This window comes from Gossypium arboreum, chromosome 7 (assembly GCF_025698485.1).
Source record: "Gossypium arboreum isolate Shixiya-1 chromosome 7, ASM2569848v2, whole genome shotgun sequence".
In the NCBI taxonomy this organism is placed as follows: domain Eukaryota; kingdom Viridiplantae; phylum Streptophyta; class Magnoliopsida; order Malvales; family Malvaceae; genus Gossypium; species Gossypium arboreum.
In genome coordinates this window covers 7532963-7545581 of record NC_069076.1, presented here as the reverse complement: position 1 = coordinate 7545581, position 12619 = coordinate 7532963, and the positions used below count along the sequence as shown (strand labels likewise).

At 35.1% G+C, this 12619-nt stretch overlaps 2 non-coding genes across 2 annotated transcripts; both read right to left on the bottom strand.

Moving 5' to 3' along the window:
- Positions 1 to 8748: 8748 nt before the first annotated feature.
- On the bottom strand, positions 8749 to 8855 carry LOC128295938 (small nucleolar RNA R71). The gene has a single exon (XR_008286487.1). It is a non-coding gene; the product is annotated as a small nucleolar RNA R71 (small nucleolar RNA).
- Positions 8856 to 12307: 3452 nt separating this feature from the next.
- On the bottom strand, positions 12308 to 12413 carry LOC128296212 (small nucleolar RNA R71). The gene has a single exon (XR_008286761.1). It is a non-coding gene; the product is annotated as a small nucleolar RNA R71 (small nucleolar RNA).
- Between the last annotated feature and the right edge of the window lie 206 nt (positions 12414 to 12619).

Below are 12619 nucleotides of genomic sequence, written 5' to 3'. Positions count from 1 at the left end.
TTTACAGTACATAAACTCACATACCGCCCTTAGAGAAAGCCCACAGTCGATCAAGGCTTCATGTATGGCCCTAAAAGAAATTCCAGAATTTTGGGCCTACACGCTCGTATGGCCCACACGACCCAAGAAGCCCAACTTATGTGGCCCACACACCTGTGTAGTCCATACAGCCCAAGAAGCCCAACCTATGTGGCCCACACACCCGTGTGGTCCACACGGCCTAAATAGCCCAGACCGTGTGTCACACACGATCTAGCACACTATCTGTCATACGGCCTACCACATGGTCGTGTGGCGTACACAGTAATTTTTTTGGCATTCTTCGATTGCTATTTTTTTGTGTTTTCAATACACACTTGGTTATTTTCTAGTGTAGATCCAAAAAATGAATAATCCTACCCCTAAACCAGCAGTTAATCACAACCCAAATCAGTAACGGTTCACAAACTGCAACGAAGGTTTCTCAAATGAACTAATTAAAACCCTCCAACAACACATTCAAAAATCTTACCACTAACGGACGACAATCACATAAAATTTAGGACGCTGGAAGATAACCAATCATCTCACAAACTTCCCCTGAAACGAATCAAATTAATTAGGTAACCTAAAACACAAACCTTTACACCACAATCTCAAAATTTCAGCAAAGCCAAATGCCCAGCGAACAAGGAATTGAGAAAAAAACAATAAAATCTTACCTTTGTGAATTGAACCCAACTAAACGAAGACAAAAGAACCAAAACTAATTGAAAGTGATGGCAATAGGAGAAAGAACACAAAACAAAAGAACCAAAAAGAAACGAATAGGAGAAAAACGTGGGAAAGGAGAAGAAAACTAAAAGAAAAAGAAAAGCAACTAATGAAATGTGAGAAATAGGGAAAGAAAATGAATAAAAATAAAATATAAAATAAAAACAAAATGGACTTGAAGCAGGGGAAAACGTGGGATATTTTGGAAAAATAAATTTAATTAATTTATTAACAACCAATTTATCTTCAAAAGAAATCAAATCCTATCCCACTAACTAATCAATTTTTTTCCTAGAGTTTAAATTTCATCCAAACACCTCCACCAGCTTACTAGAGAATGAAAAAGATAAAATATTTCTTACACATATAGAGACTTGAATACAAAACCTTAAGCAGATACACTAAGCACTTAACCATTCAACTAGGCCAAATCACACAACAACAAAAAGCAAATCAAAACTTAAAATTTTAAGGCGTTACATTAATTGTAGCTTGTCAAGGAGTGGATAGCTTTGTGGCTAAGGTAAATCCATCGTATGATTTAATTGTTGTTTGTTAAGCATTGTAACGCCCCAAAAATTGGGTCTAGAAGAGTTGGACTTTGAGTCTGGGATTCGGATAGAAGGAAACCTGAATATTGAGGAGTTTTAAATATTACTAGTGTTTAAAATATATATATTGATAAAATATTTATGTTATTACTAATATTTTAATTTTTATGAAAATTATTATCATTATAATTATTAGATACAAATATATTTATAAAATTATTGTTGTTAATTTAGTGTTTAAATTAAATTATTATTAGAAAATTTTATCTGTATCTATTTTTATTTATTTATGGAAATTATAATTATTATTAGGAAAAATATATATATTATCGTATTTGAAATTTTCATTATTATGGTTATTATTATTATTTTAGTTTTAAATAAATTTAGAAGTATTTAAAGTGTGAGAAATATTCGGTCCAAGACTCTAGCAAAAATTATTATTTATTTTTGGGTTGTAGTAAGGCCATTTTTAACTTTTCTTTTATTTCTCTTCGGGATTATTTTACTTTTAATAACTTCAAAGCTGGCTGATAATTATTCAAATGGGCTAGACTTAGGACGTGTTTTTAAAGCGACACTTGTTTTCAAAATATCTCAACGCCACGATTAATCGATTTATCAGAGACGTCCACTTAAACAAATTTAAACTCGATTTAACAAGTGTGGCTATGGTTGTGGGCATGTCTAGGATTGGATCCAATCAAAGAGTGTGACAGCCCAAAATTGACCCTAGTCGGAATGTGGTTTCGGGACCACAAAACCGAGGCATAAAAATAATTAAAAATTTATTTTGATGCCTATAATATGTGTGTGCTCATGTATGACATTTTATGATGATTGATTTAGTGTTATAAAGGTGAATTCCACTAGAAAGGACTTAGTAGTGAACTTTGAAAGTACGATAGGAAATGTGTGATGACTAAGTAGAGCATGCATGCAAAATAATGGACTTGCATGTCAAATTCCCTTTTACAAGTGATGGCCGCCATGACAAAGAGATATGGGCTAAACATGTCATGAAACATGTTTTGTTGGGCATTAGGGAGAAATAATAAACAAATAAGCATGGGTAAGAAAAGAATGAAAAAAAAAATGTGTGAGAGAGTAGCATTCCCCCATTGCCGTGCAACCAAGAAGAGAAAACAAAAAAATTGTTCATCCTTGTTCTCTCCTTTTGGCCAAAAATACTAAGAGGAAGAGGGATTTTGCTTCATTTCCTTTGTTTAGAAGAGATCTAGAAGGTGATTTGGCTAAATTTGCATCAAGAGTAAGGTATGTATGAGGTTGTGTTGGGAGTTTCATGCATGTTTTGGTTGCTAATTTGATGTGCATGTTAGCCATGGCTCAAATCTTTGTTATGCCATGGAAATGGCATTTGGCCAAAGTTGTTATGGTGATAAAGCCATTGCATGCTAAGTGTGAAACTTGATGATGATGCATGCAATGATGGATTGTCTACTCATGAGTAAGATTTTGAGCTTTCTTTTTTGTTTTATCATGATTGAAGTTGAAAAGAAGCATGATTGTCATATTCGCCATGATGCATTCTTGAGCATGATTCATGCTTCTTGCATGTTAGTTAAAATTTGTGTTTTGGATGGCTATGGACACCTTGAAATTCGGCCATGCTCATATATGCATATATATGATTGCACATTATGTTTTGGTTATGAACTAAGTGATGAATATATTGGTTTAAAGAAGAAGATGTGGAAGAATGCTTGTGAAATTGCAAGCACAATTGCCTAGCACACATGTAGGTGCTTGATGCTATATTATAAGTTTTAATACAATGTGCAAAGCATTAATTAGTAAATTGCATGCTGTTTTTGTGAGGTATTAAGTGCAAAATTGACCTCAACATGTACATGAATATTCGCCTTGGGTAGCCTATTGAAGGCCTTAGCATTTCCTTGATGCTCGAATAAATTGTATTGAATTGCTTGATGTAGTATAAAATGTGCATGACCATTGTGTATTCAAGCTAAAGGGTGGCCATATGACCATTTAAACTCCTTGTCATATTCGCCAAAACTAGCACAATGAGGTTTTAATAAATTGAATTTGTTTGAATTAGCTCAAGAGCTTAGAAGACCACAATTGGACAAGGGGAAGGAAAAGGTGATCGAATAGCCGAAAAAGTCGTTCGACAACATCCGAGGTAAGTCCTCAAGAAGTGACCGTACTTGAATTGTGTGAAATAAAGTATGGATGTGTATTGATTATTGATTGTGTATGCATGAGTATTTGAATTCTACCCGGCCAAGTCCCAAGGCGAATATGCTTGTGACTATAATTGCGTTTGAGCCTTAGTAACGAAAATGAATTATGTATGTCCAATGATAATTGATGTATGTGTTCATGGGAAATTGAATGATATCCGGCTAAACTCAAGACAATTATGCTGGAAATTATATCCGGTTAAGACCAAGGCAATTGCGCTTAGTGGCTACATCCGGCTAAGACCAAGGCATTCGTGCGAGACATTTTATCCGGCTAAGACCAAGGCATTTGTGCACGTGATTATATCCGGTTATATTTCAAGAATCTTGGGCTGGAGGTGAGTGTTGGTTGCTGTAATGAATTCAATTAGCACACTCGAAAAGCCCAAAGGATAAGGTACGTTATATGTGCATTGGAAAGTCGACATGTTTGAGCAACATTCGCTCAATCGACTAATGAATTTCAGTTATTGAATTGATTGATACTTTGTGAAATTATATAATGATGAAGTGTGAAGTAGGAATGTGTACAAATGAAATGATGCATTTGGCTATGTGAATGTATTGCTGTAATTAGAGTTGATTATATTCCTTGAGACTTACTAAGCATAAAAATGCTTACCCGTTGCTTTGGCTCTCGGTTTTCTAGATTTCGCCGAGGCAATCGGATTTGGGATCGTTGAAGTCGAAGTCATCCACACTATCAAGCCTCCATTTTGGTATAAATTTTGGTTGAACTTGAGATGGCATGTATAGGACTACCCTTGTTTGTTAAATATGTTGTAATGTAAGTATGTACGGCCATGCGAAAATGGCTCAAAAGGAAGCATGAACTTAGACTAATTGTGGGTTGTATGTATATATTTGGTGTCATGATGTGGCTATGGCTTGGAAATGGGAATGTTGGTCATATGATCAGCCATTGGCATGGTTAAAATGATCATATATGAACCTATGTATGGCAAGACTAGTTGAATCATGGAGACTACCAAATAGGTAAGTCCTACCTTAAAACAGATGCTGCCAGCTGCAGTGGCGTGAATGTGAAAATCACCAAAATTCATAGGAATGGAATTAAATAGTGAATAAGATATGTAAATGAACCTTGATGAGTCTATTTTCATATGGAAGAAACGAAATGGTCATAGGAGTTACAGGTTAAGAGATATTAAAGCTATTGTGAGACAGGGCCAGAATGGTTTCTGGGTTCCCTGTCGCAACTTTAAAATTCACTATAAATTATCCAAAATAATTAGGAGACATACCTTATATGTACAGATTCCATTTTGAGTCTAGTTTCATTAGAAACAAACGACACCAGCATTAAAGCCCTGTACAGAGAGATATTGAAGTTATACCGCGCGAAGGTCAGAGCAGTCGATCCCTGTAACATGGGTAACTTTAACTAATAAACTGTACCAATTGGCCCGACCAAAAATCCTAGAAATAAAAACATGGATGTATATATGAGTCTAAATTCAGGGAAAATTTACGAAACCAGTTTCCGAGTTTTGAAACTCGAGATATGATTTTTAAGGCGACAGTGACGCAGTTTTCCAGCCTGACTGGAAATGTCAAATTGGTGGGCAAAAACATGTGAACTTGGCTTGTTAACCCCTCGGGTCCGACACCGGCGATGGTCTCGGGTTTGGGGTGTTAAAAAAAGGTAAGGCAATAGCGGCATTTTTTCCATAAACGTCGCGAATTTATTTACTTTTTATTGAAATAACACCGTTTTCACAAAGATATCAAAGATCCTTTTTCTTTTTTAATATCATCTCCCACAAGTTACCTGCTTTCTTTCACAATCTCTTGATCCCTTTCTTTCTTTCTCTTGTTTTTTCTTTCTCAGTCTGCTTTCTTTTTCAATATCCTTTTTCTTTGCTCTATATCATCTCCCACGATATCATCTCCCATCCACATTATTTGATTTCTCGAAACCCTAAAAATCCATTGTGCCCCCTTTCCTTAGAGTCTGTAACCCAGCAATCAACACCTAGCCACTTTACCCAGCAACCAACTCACTCGCCAACCTTCGTGAGTCTTAGGAAAATATTTCTTTTTTTTTCTTTTTTCCATTCTACATTTTTTTATTTTTATTTTTTTCTCGAGAAAAATTAAAAAAGTCGAGCATTTTCGTCTGTTCTTTGCTTTTTTATTGTATATATAAGGTTGCAGATTTGTTTACTTGACTGATAAAATTGAAATCAACTAGCAAAACAAGTGGATAAATTTTTAGATTCTTTGTTATGTTTCAGGTTTTTGGTGAAATTCAATTGTACAATATCAAAATTTGTTTACAAAACCAGGAAGTGTTACAAGCGAGAAATTGAACGATTATTTAATTTATTTTTATCTACAAATTTTATGTTATAAACTAAGTAGTTTTGTGAATTTTCATTTTAGGGTTTCGAGCATTATTTTTACTCATTTTAGGAAGGCTTTCTCGCTTAGTTTCTCACTTATTTTATCTTATTTTATTTCATTTCCATATGATCTAGTAACAAGCTAGTAATGAATTTTAGTTATCTTCATTATCTGATTTTGATGGGAAAAAGGAATGATAAGCAAGTTTTATTTCATTTCTCATCTTGTTTGTTATTGCATTTAGAAGTCCTTTATTTTTTATTTTATCTCTATTAGCTTAATTTTTATTATTTCATTTAACAATTATTTTATTATTTCATTTAATAAAATCATGTCCCTTTTCTTTCTCGTTTTCTCGCAGACTTGTAAACTGAAAAATATATAGGATTTTTCCTATATAATTCGCCACCTTTTACTTAAATTTGTTGTTAAAACTAAGTAATTGTTTAATAAATTAATGAAATATATGAAAATATGAAATCGGGACATAAAAATTATTACAATGTGATTTTATGCTTTATTGTATAGTTTTCATGCAGAAAATGACTTCTTTTATATTAACTTGAGCATATTATATTCAAGCTATAAAGTGGGTCATGCGTGATTAAATTAAATAATAAAATATAAATATATATTTAATAATTTATTTTAATATATTTCATTAATAAATTGGGTTTTAATTAATTAAGTAAATTGATTAATTAAAGTGGTTAAATTATTTTCTTTGGTCCTGTAAATTATCTACTATTTTTGGACAGGTCTGAGAGCTTTTTTTTTATTACAAAACCATCCAAATGGAGGACCAATTCAACCCAAAATTCGGCTACATGTGGAAGTTCATATATCAAATTTTGGTTTAATTACACAAGGTCCTTGAAGAGTTGAAGAAATCGGAGATTTAACCGAAGATTTACAATTGACCGAGTCCTGATCTTGATGATGTTGTGGCACTTAAATCAAGCAAAAATCAGCCACATTTCCACAAATCATGGCTAGCCACCCTTGGAGGAATTTTCAAAAGATGGACACTCCTATTTTTAGCAAACTAGCTCCCTTGCCTCACCTATAAATAAGACCCCATTTCTCACTTTTCTAATCATCCCTCACTCATTCATCATTCTCTCCTCTCTCAACACTTTTAGCTTTCTTTCCCCCTCACGCCTGTCATCATCTTGCATAAAGATTTTTAGCAAATTAGCCTCTTAAAGAACCCTTGGTTGGCCACCTTGGAGAGCCATCAGCAAAGGAGCAAAGTGAAGTAACTAAGAAGCCCTCACCAGTTAGAGTCTTGGGTGACAGCCACTTTGATTTGGGTTTAATCTTTCTTTACTTTAATTTAATTCAAGAATGTTTGCTATGTGTTTACTGTTCTTGTTTACAACAATGATAGATTAATTTTATTTAAGTTAGGATGATTGCTTTGATTGAATAATAATTATTTGATTCATGCTAATAATGTTTGTACCTCAATTGATCATGTTTTCAATTAAAATCAAGTTTGTATTTCGTTCATACGTGATTGAAATGCACCTAAATTAGCTGAGCGATCCTAACTAGACGACGACTAATGGACACATAATTGAAATGTGCATACCCAATTTAGATCCTAACCCGATTGAATTGCAGGTTGCATAACAACCCTAACTAGGCTCTGTTATCTACATAGTTTTTAGATTTGTGTGATTAAACTGTTTCAAACCTAACACGTCCCAGTTACCTCGCTCGAATACTAAGAAACCCTTAGTAAATAAGGATTAATAAAATGTGTATTTACTAAGTAAAGGATTTCAAAAGGACCTAATGTGGTTTCCAAACTTATGAAAGATTGAGTTGCCATGGAATGTTTTTCCAAATATTGATCAACATGTTGATAATAATTTGAGTTTAATTAAAGTAATTGTCTTAGCTTATTTATGTTATAATTGTTGCTTATTGTGTTAATTTCGCTAAAATTTATTTCATTCATATAGTTGCATATTAGGATAAATTACATTAGGGATCATTGCATCTAAATTAATTTTACATAGTTTTAATCAATACTTCCTAATCAAATTGTGTTTCTATTTACCAAGTTGTTAATAATATTTTTATAATTGAGTGACTTAGCACAAATACAATCCCTGTGGAGACAATAACTCAATACTTACTTATTACTTGATAACGACTATGTACACTTGTACAAACCCGAGCGTTATAAGTTTTTGGCATCGTTGCCCGGGATTGTTAACTGTTGCCATAGTCATTTTTGTGAAATTATTTATTTGCAATTTGTAATTTTGTAATTTTGTAATTTTGTAATTTTCTTTTCAGGTGTTTATAAGCATAGATTGGATTATCGATTTACTCCCAGTAGATCTTAAAATTGAGTGAACTTTCAGACAAAAAAGACATGAACGAACAGCTCAAAGACAAGTCGAGATGGACCTTGGAAATCAGAATCAAGACCAAGGTAATGAAGTCGATCATGTACGAAATCCTATCCTCATTGCCGATGATAGGGATCGATGCGTCAGACAATATGCTGTACCACTTTTTAGTGAGTTAAACCCAGGAATTAGAAGGCCAGATATTGAGGCAACCCAATTCGAATTGAAACCAGTAATACGGTAGGCCAATTTAGTGGTATGCCCACTGAAGATCCGCATCTCCACATTTGATTGTTTACGGAGGTGAGTGATTCATTCAAGATAGCCGGTGTGACTGAAGACGCACTAAGGTTGAAGTTGTTTCCATACTCATTGCGAGATCGAGTATGACCATGGCTCAATTCATTGCCACTAAGTTCTATATCTATATGGCAAGAATTAGCAGAGAGATTTTTGGTTAAGTATTTCCTGCCTAGCAAAAATGTTAAGTTAAGGGACGAGATCACAACCTTCCGACAATTGGATGATGAGTCTTTGTATGAGGTTTGGGAGTGATTCAAGGAGTTACTTCGTAAGTGTCCTCATCATGGGATTCCTCATTGCATCAAGTTGGAGACATTCTATAATGGTCTCAATGCACATACAAGATTGGTGGTAGATGCTTCTACAAATGGTGCAATTTTGTCTAAGTCTTATAATGAGGCTTATGAGATCATCTAGAGGATCGCGAGCAACAACTATCAATGGCCAACAAATCAAACAGCTTTAGAAAGACGTGTAGCTGGAGTTCATGAAGTTGATGCTCTCACTTTGTTATCAGCTCAGGTAACATCTATTTCCTCTATTTTAAAGCAGTTTACCGCTAATAATGCTAATAATTTTGCAGTTCAGCCACCAAGTTCGTTTAAAGTAATTTCCTGTGTGTACTGTGGGGAAGACCATTCTTTCGAGAATTGCCCATCAAATCTTGAGTCAGTGTACTATGTGGGGAACCAACGTCAAAATAGGAGTGGACAAGGACCTCAATCCAACTTCGATAACCCTTCATGGCGTAATCACCCCAACTTTTCTTGCAACAACCAAGGAAATGGACCAAACAACAACTTTATGCAGCATAGACCCAACCAATCTCAAGGTTTTAATCAGCAAGCTCCAAAACAAGCTTAAGCTAAGTCATCAGATAGTTTGGAGAACATTTCGAAAGCATACATGGCAAAGAATGACATTTTGATCCAAAGCCAAGCAACAACACTGAAAAATTTGGAAAACCGAATGGGTCAGTTAGCTACGGAGCTTCGTAATAGACCGCAAGGAACCTTGCCAAACGATACTGAGAATCCAAGAAATTTGGGTAAAGAACATATCAAGGCAGTGGCATTGTGAAGTGGTAAAATTCTGGAACCCCGATTGATTGATGTCGAAAATGAGCTCGTTGAGGAGAATCAACCAGCTATTGAAATTCCTACACCAAAGGAATCCGAATCTGCAGAAGCTGACAAGGTAAATCCTAACTTAGTGAATTCAGATACTTTAACATCTTCTTTGGATACAGATTTACCTACTCAGAAGAGTTGTCCAGTTCAACCGAAAGTTTCATCACCTCCATATCTGCAAAGATTGTAGCAACACAAGAAGAAACAGGAAGTGCAATTCAAGAAGTTTTTGGATGTTCTGAAGCAATTACACATCAATATTCCACTAGTGGAGGCTTTAAAACAAATACTGAATTATGTGAAGTTTATGAAAGATGTACTATCCAAGAAGAAACGACTGAGTGAGTATGGTGAATTCCTGCAGAACAAGCTGCCGCCGAAATTGAAGGATCCAAGAAGCTTTACTATACCCTGTAACATTGGTGAATCTTACTATCGTGAAGCTTTGTATGACTTAGGAGCAAGTTTCAACTTAATACTTAAGTCTATTTTCAAGATGCTAGGGATAGGAGAAGTAAGTGATAAACCGTAATTTACACATATTTTTACCTTATGCTTAACGCATTTTATGGATGAATTTTCCTTATAATTAGTGAATTAAATGCTCCTAATGCCTTAATTTCATGATTTATACTTAGGTGAGCATAGGAGAGAGAGGAATGAGAACCAGGCCAAACACGGAGAAAATGGGCCAAAGTACGAAATCAACACGGCCTGGACCTCCTCACACGGGGAGCTCACACGGTCGTGTCAATTTGACAGAATCAAAGCACGACTCACAGGGGTAGAACACATGCCCGTGCCAATCTAACAGGCTCGAACACGGCCTGAAGTAATCGCACATGGGCATGTCCCTACCGAGCCCAAGTTGAGTCCAATTCGTAAAAGGCCACTTTTGAGAGCTCGTAGGCATTCCAAAGTCTATAAATACAACCTAGAGGAGGAAGATAAGGAGACACGCAGGGAGGAAGAAAGGAATTACTCGAAGGAAGCTGATTGATCCAACTCAGAAGCCGGATTCATCATCAAGACTGAAGATCTCCCCTCAATTTCCCTTCAGGAGTTTTGGGTTTTCTTTATGTTTTGTATTTATTATTCTTCTGAGATGTTTTCCTTTTTAGTTATGAACTGAATCCCCTAAATACCTAAGGGGAATGAAACTTAAGACGAATCTTGTTATTATTTTCTGAATTGTATGATAAATATTTAACTTGTTCTTAATTATGTGTTCTTAATTCTTGTTTTGATATCCCAGGATATTGATTCAAGTTAATGCGCTTATTTAGAGGAGCAAAAGTCCCTGTCTAAGAGTACATTTGTCATAATTAAGCAGAGTTGATTGCGCGCCTAGAGATAGGGTGACAAGATTTTACCGGATTAGGGTAAAACCTAATAAGGGGATCCATAGATCGAGTTAATGCAACCCTAGGGTGTTAATTAGAGAAAAGTCTCAATTGTTCAACCTAGGGATTAGACGTTATTAGTCTTGAATAGGGATAATAACATAACTTAGGGATCTCTACGAAAACAAGTTAAATGAATAAATCGTCCGATTCGGAGTCGGAATAAAAGTAAAGTCTAGGTGGATTTTTCCATAGGTATTGTCTTAATTCAATCGTTTTCCAAACGTAATCCCCCAATTCTGCTTTCTGTGAGTTCTTAGTTTAGATAATTAGTTAGTTAAAACAAAACCCCTTTATTCTTAGGCTAGATAATAAAAAGACAGTCATTACTAGTACTTTTAGTTCCTTTGGGTTCGACAATCCGGTCTTGCTAAAACTATACTACTGTTCGATAGGTACACTTGCCTACATCGTGATAATAGTTAGTTCCAAGAATGATTCATTATAAATATTTAAAACCTATCACACGAAAATCGCGATCAAGGTTTTGGCACCGTTGCCGGGGAACTAAGATATTAAGAACGCTCAATTTTTATTACTTTAGCCATTTATTTTCCTTGCAAATTAATTTTACTTTATTATTTTTTTTTTATTAACTTATTTTTTTTCCTTCTCTTGGCAGGTTTTTATAGTTTATGACTTGAAGAAACCCGTTAGGACCACTACTCTTTGACGAAGAAATCAATCGCATAGTTTGCAGAAACCAAAGAGAAATAAGGCAAAGCTTAAGATACACAGAGAACGAGCAAGAGGATGATACTCAATCCCCAACCGAAGAGATGGATGAAAACCAAGACAATCAGCTACCTCTTGCAATTGCGGTTAATTAAAATCCTGCTCCTCGTACTATGTATGATTATGCTAAACCTAATTTAACAGGAACTGAGTCAAGTATAGTTAGGCCTGCTATTGCTACAAATAATTTTGAACTGAAACCTAACACGATTCAAATGATACAGCAATTTGTTCAGTTTGATGGTTTGTAGGATGAGGACCCCAACACTCACTTAGCGAATTTTCTGGAATTTTGCGACACTTTTAAAATTAATGGCTTTTCTAATGATGCCATTCGTCTTCGGTTATTCCCTTTTTCATTGAGAAACAAGGCTAAACAGTGGTTGAACTCGTTACCACGAGGGTCAATTACTACTTGGGAACAAATGAACGAAGAATTTTTATTAAAATATTTCCCAACGACTAAAACAGCCAAGTTACGTAATGATACCTCTTTGTTTGTACAGATGGACTTAGAAACTCTTTACGACGCATGGGAGCGATACAAGGACCTACTACGAAGGTGTCCTCACCATGGATTACCTCTATGGTTGCATGTTCAAACATTCTACAATGGTGTGAATCCCTCAACAAGGCAAATGATTGATGCAGCAGCTGGGGGAACCATCAACAACAAAACACCTGAAGAGGCTTACGAATTTATTGAAGAGATGTCACTGAATAACTATAAGTGGCAAGTCATAAGGACTAAGCCAACTAAAACAGCAGGCGTTTATAATGTCAATT